The following is a 6,493-nucleotide window of genomic DNA, read 5'->3' as shown; positions in this document are numbered from 1 at the left end:
AAAGTGCCAGGAGGGAGAAGTGGGGATTATGTTTAGACTTTCTCGGAACTGCTTCAAATCAACTAGATATCTTTGTGCTGTAAATCTCCCAACAGCCAAACGCAAAAGCAGCAAACATCTCGCTGTATGTCCCACATCCAAAGTGCTAAGAGAGAGCTTGCTCTCCCTGTCTTTGAGTACTGTTTTCACTGTCCCGGTTACCTCTTTGCTAACATTCTCTTCAGAGCCGCAGTGAAACCAGGAACCACGTGGAGAAGGCACCCACACTGAAAGTGCCTGGAGGGAACATTGGGGCTTCTCAGTGTCTCTGACATAGGGTTTCACTGTCCCGGGAAAGTCTCTGCTAACACCGTGCAGAGCGCTGTGCCCAATGTACAGAAACGTCTTGCGGTATCTCCTACAGGGAAAGTGCCAGGAGGGAATTGTCGAGCTTGTTCTCAGTGTCTCTGAGAATTGCTCTGATTATCTGTGTGACCTCTTTGCTAAGACTCTCCAGAGAGCCGTCCTCAAAACAAACACACATCTTGACATATCTCCCACATTGATCGCAGTGTCTCCAGAAACGGCATTCAAGGAGCCAGGACCTTTTCTCCCTGCACTGTCCATTGAGTTGTCCTCAAAACCAATATACATCCTGCTATATCTCCCACATGGAAAGTGCCAGGAGGGAGAAGTGGGGATTATGTTTAGACTTTCTCGGAACTGCTTCAAATCAACTAGATATCTTTGTGCTGTAAATCTCCCAACAGCCAAACGCAAAAGCAGCAAACATCTCGCTGTATGTCCCACATCCAAAGTGCTAAGAGAGAGCTTGCTCTCCCTGTCTTTGAGTACTGTTTTCACTGTCCCGGTTACCTCTTTGCTAACATTCTCTTCAGAGCCGCAGTGAAACCAGGAACCACGTGGAGAAGGCACCCACACTGAAAGTGCCTGGAGGGAACATTGGGGCTTCTTCTCAGTGTCTCTGACATAGGGTTTCACTGTCCCGGGAAAGTCTCTGCTAACACCGTGCAGAGCGCTGTGCCCAATGTACAGAAACGTCTTGCGGTATCTCCTACAGGGAAAGTGCCAGGAGGGAATTGTCGAGCTTGTTCTCAGTGTCTCTGAGAATTGCTCTGATTATCTGTGTGACCTCTTTGCTAAGACTCTCCAGAGAGCCGTCCTCAAAACAAACACACATCTTGACATATCTCCCACATTGATCGCAGTGTCTCCAGAAACGGCATTCAAGGAGCCAGGACCTTTTCTCCCTGCACTGTCCATTGAGTTGTCCTCAAAACCAATATACATCCTGCTATATCTCCCACATGGAAAGTGCCAGGAGGGAGAAGTGGGGATTATGTTTAGACTTTCTCGGAACTGCTTCAAATCAACTAGATATCTTTGTGCTGTAAATCTCCCAACAGCCAAACGCAAAAGCAGCAAACATCTCGCTGTATGTCCCACATCCAAAGTGCCAAGAGAGAGCTTGCTCTCCCTGTCTTTGAGTACTGTTTTCACTGTCCCGGTTACCTCTTTGCTAACATTCTCTTCAGAGCCGCAGTGAAACCAGGAACCACGTGGAGAAGGCACCCACACTGAAAGTGCCTGGAGGGAACATTGGGGCTTCTTCTCAGTGTCTCTGACATAGGGTTTCACTGTCCCGGGAAAGTCTCTGCTAACACCGTGCAGAGCGCTGTGCCCAATGTACAGAAACGTCTTGCGGTATCTCCTACAGGGAAAGTGCCAGGAGGGAATTGTGGAGCTTGTTCTCAGTGTCTCTGAGAATTGCTCTGATTATCTGTGTGACCTCTTTGCTAAGACTCTCCAGAGAGCCGTCCTCAAAACAAACACACATCTTGACATATCTCCCACATTGATCGCAGTGTCTCCAGAAACGGCATTCAAGGAGCCAGGACCTTTTCTCCCTACACTCTCCATTGAGTTGTCCTCAAAACCAATATACATCCTGCTATATCTCCCACATGGAAAGTGCCAGGAGGGAGAAGTGGGGATTATGTTTAGACTTTCTCGGAACTGCTTCAAATCAACTAGATATCTTTGTGCTGTAAATCTCCCAACAGCCAAACGCAAAAGCAGCAAACATCTCGCTGTATGTCCCACATCCAAAGTGCTAAGAGAGAGCTTGCTCTCCCTGTCTTTGAGTACTGTTTTCACTGTCCTGGTTACCTCTTTGCTAACATTCTCTTCAGAGCCGCAGTGAAACCAGGAACCACGTGAAGAAGGCACCCACACTGAAAGTGCCTGGAGGGAACATTGGGGCTTCTTCTCAGTGTCTCTGACATAGGGTTTCACTGTCCCGGGAAAGTCTCTGCTAACACCGTGCAGAGCGCTGTGCCCAATGTACAGAAACGTCTTGCGGTATCTCCTACAGGGAAAGTGCCAGGAGGGAATTGTCGAGCTTGTTCTCAGTGTCTCTGAGAATTGCTCTGATTATCTGTGTGACCTCTTTGCTAAGACTCTCCAGAGAGCCGTGCTCAAAACAAACACACGTCTTGACATATCTCCCACATTGATCGCAGTGTCTCCAGAAACGGCATTCAAGGAGCCAGGACCTTTTCTCCCTACACTGTCCATTGAGTTGTCCTCAAAACCAATATACATCCTGCTATATCTCCCACATGGAAAGTGCCAGGAGGGAGAAGTGGGGATTATGTTTAGACTTTCTCGGAACTGCTTCAAATCAACTAGATATCTTTGTGCTGTAAATCTCCCAACAGCCAAACGCAAAAGCAGCAAACATCTCGCTGTATGTCCCACATCCAAAGTGCCAAGAGAGAGCTTGCTCTCCCTGTCTTTGAGTACTGTTTTCACTGTCCCGGTTACCTCTTTGCTAACATTCTCTTCAGAGCCGCAGTGAAACCAGGAACCACGTGGAGAAGGCACCCACACTGAAAGTGCCTGGAGGGAACATTGGGGCTTCTTCTCAGTGTCTCTGACATAGGGTTTCACTGTCCCGGGAAAGTCTCTGCTAACACCGTGCAGAGCGCTGTGCCCAATGTACAGAAACGTCTTGCGGTATCTCCTACAGGGAAAGTGCCAGGAGGGAATTGTCGAGCTTGTTCTCAGTGTCTCTGAGAATTGCTCTGATTATCTGTGTGACCTCTTTGCTAAGACTCTCCAGAGAGCCGTCCTCAAAACAAACACACATCTTGACATATCTCCCACATTGATCGCAGTGTCTCCAGAAACGGCATTCAAGGAGCCAGGACCTTTTCTCCCTACACTGTCCATTGAGTTGTCCTCAAAACCAATATACATCCTGCTATATCTCCCACATGGAAAGTGCCAGGAGGGAGAAGTGGGGATTATGTTTAGACTTTCTCGGAACTGCTTCAAATCAACTAGATATCTTTGTGCTGTAAATCTCCCAACAGCCAAACGCAAAAGCAGCAAACATCTCGCTGTATGTCCCACATCCAAAGTGCCAAGAGAGAGCTTGCTCTCCCTGTCTTTGAGTACTGTTTTCACTGTCCCGGTTACCTCTTTGCTAACGTTCTCTTCAGAGCCGCAGTGAAACCAGGAACCACGTGGAGAAGGCACCCACACTGAAAGTGCCTGGAGGGAACATTGGGGCTTCTTCTCAGTGTCTCTGACATAGGGTTTCACTGTCCCGGGAAAGTCTCTGCTAACACCGTGCAGAGCGCTGTGCCCAATGTACAGAAACGTCTTGCGGTATCTCCTACAGGGAAAGTGCCAGGAGGGAATTGTGGAGCTTGTTCTCAGTGTCTCTGAGAATTGCTCTGATTATCTGTGTGACCTCTTTGCTAAGACTCTCCAGAGAGCCGTCCTCAAAACAAACACACATCTTGACATATCTCCCACATTGATCGCAGTGTCTCCAGAAACGGCATTCAAGGAGCCAGGACCTTTTCTCCCTGCACTGTCCATTGAGTTGTCCTCAAAACCAATATACATCCTGCTATATCTCCCACATGGAAAGTGCCAGGAGGGAGAAGTGGGGATTATGTTTAGACTTTCTCGGAACTGCTTCAAATCAACTAGATATCTTTGTGCTGTAAATCTCCCAACAGCCAAACGCAAAAGCAGCAAACATCTCGCTGTATGTCCCACATCCAAAGTGCCAAGAGAGAGCTTGCTCTCCCTGTCTTTGAGTACTGTTTTCACTGTCCCGGTTACCTCTTTGCTAACATTCTCCTCAGAGCCGCAGTGAAACCAGGAACCACGTGGAGAAGGCACCCACACTGAAAGTGCCTGGAGGGAACATTGGGGCTTCTTCTCAGTGTCTCTGACATAGGGTTTCACTGTCCCGGGAAAGTCTCTGCTAACACCGTGCAGAGCGCTGTGCCCAATGTACAGAAACGTCTTGCGGTATCTCCTACAGGGAAAGTGCCAGGAGGGAATTGTCGAGCTTGTTCTCAGTGTCTCTGAGAATTGCTCTGATTATCTGTGTGACCTCTTTGCTAAGACTCTCCAGAGAGCCGTCCTCAAAACAAACACACATCTTGACATATCTCCCACATTGATCGCAGTGTCTCCAGAAACGGCATTCAAGGAGCCAGGACCTTTTCTCCCTACACTGTCCATTGAGTTGTCCTCAAAACCAATATACATCCTGCTATATCTCCCACATGGAAAGTGCCAGGAGGGAGAAGTGGGGATTATGTTTAGACTTTCTCGGAACTGCTTCAAATCAACTAGATATCTTTGTGCTGTAAATCTCCCAACAGCCAAACGCAAAAGCAGCAAACATCTCGCTGTATGTCCCACATCCAAAGTGCCAAGAGAGAGCTTGCTCTCCCTGTCTTTGAGTACTGTTTTCACTGTCCCGGTTACCTCTTTGCTAACGTTCTCTTCAGAGCCGCAGTGAAACCAGGAACCACGTGGAGAAGGCACCCACACTGAAAGTGCCTGGAGGGAACATTGGGGCTTCTTCTCAGTGTCTCTGACATAGGGTTTCACTGTCCCGGGAAAGTCTCTGCTAACACCGTGCAGAGCGCTGTGCCCAATGTACAGAAACGTCTTGCGGTATCTCCTACAGGGAAAGTGCCAGGAGGGAATTGTGGAGCTTGTTCTCAGTGTCTCTGAGAATTGCTCTGATTATCTGTGTGACCTCTTTGCTAAGACTCTCCAGAGAGCCGTCCTCAAAACAAACACACATCTTGACATATCTCCCACATTGATCGCAGTGTCTCCAGAAACGGCATTCAAGGAGCCAGGACCTTTTCTCCCTGCACTGTCCATTGAGTTGTCCTCAAAACCAATATACATCCTGCTATATCTCCCACATGGAAAGTGCCAGGAGGGAGAAGTGGGGATTATGTTTAGACTTTCTCGGAACTGCTTCAAATCAACTAGATATCTTTGTGCTGTAAATCTCCCAACAGCCAAACGCAAAAGCAGCAAACATCTCGCTGTATGTCCCACATCCAAAGTGCCAAGAGAGAGCTTGCTCTCCCTGTCTTTGAGTACTGTTTTCACTGTCCCGGTTACCTCTTTGCTAACATTCTCCTCAGAGCCGCAGTGAAACCAGGAACCACGTGGAGAAGGCACCCACACTGAAAGTGCCTGGAGGGAACATTGGGGCTTCTTCTCAGTGTCTCTGACATAGGGTTTCACTGTCCCGGGAAAGTCTCTGCTAACACCGTGCAGAGCGCTGTGCCCAATGTACAGAAACGTCTTGCGGTATCTCCTACAGGGAAAGTGCCAGGAGGGAATTGTCGAGCTTGTTCTCAGTGTCTCTGAGAATTGCTCTGATTATCTGTGTGACCTCTTTGCTAAGACTCTCCAGAGAGCCGTCCTCAAAACAAACACACATCTTGACATATCTCCCACATTGATCGCAGTGTCTCCAGAAACGGCATTCAAGGAACCAGGAACTTTTCTCCCTACACTGTCCATTGCGTTGTCCTCAAAACCAATATACATCCTGCTATATCTCCCACATGGAAAGTGCCAGGAGGGAGAAGTGGGGATTATGTTTAGACTTTCTCGGAACTGCTTCAAATCAACTAGATATCTTTGTGCTGTAAATCTCCCAACAGCCAAACGCAAAAGCAGCAAACATCTCGCTGTATGTCCCACATCCAAAGTGCTAAGAGAGAGCTTGCTCTCCCTGTCTTTGAGTACTGTTTTCACTGTCCCGGTTACCTCTTTGCTAACATTCTCTTCAGAGCCGCAGTGAAACCAGGAACCACGTGGAGAAGGCACCCACACTGAAAGTGCCTGGAGGGAACATTGGGGCTTCTTCTCAGTGTCTCTGACATAGGGTTTCACTGTCCCGGGAAAGTCTCTGCTAACACCGTGCAGAGCGCTGTGCCCAATGTACAGAAACGTCTTGCGGTATCTCCTACAGGGAAAGTGCCAGGAGGGAATTGTGGAGCTTGTTCTCAGTGTCTCTGAGAATTGCTCTGATTATCTGTGTGACCTCTTTGCTAAGACTCTCCAGAGAGCCGTCCTCAAAACAAACACACATCTTGACATATCTCCCACATTGATCGCAGTGTCTCCAGGAACGGCATTCAAGGAGCCA

Source organism: Chroicocephalus ridibundus, chromosome 12 (assembly GCF_963924245.1).
Source record: "Chroicocephalus ridibundus chromosome 12, bChrRid1.1, whole genome shotgun sequence".
In the NCBI taxonomy this organism is placed as follows: domain Eukaryota; kingdom Metazoa; phylum Chordata; class Aves; order Charadriiformes; family Laridae; genus Chroicocephalus; species Chroicocephalus ridibundus.
Note: the sequence above shows the minus strand (reverse complement) of the source record.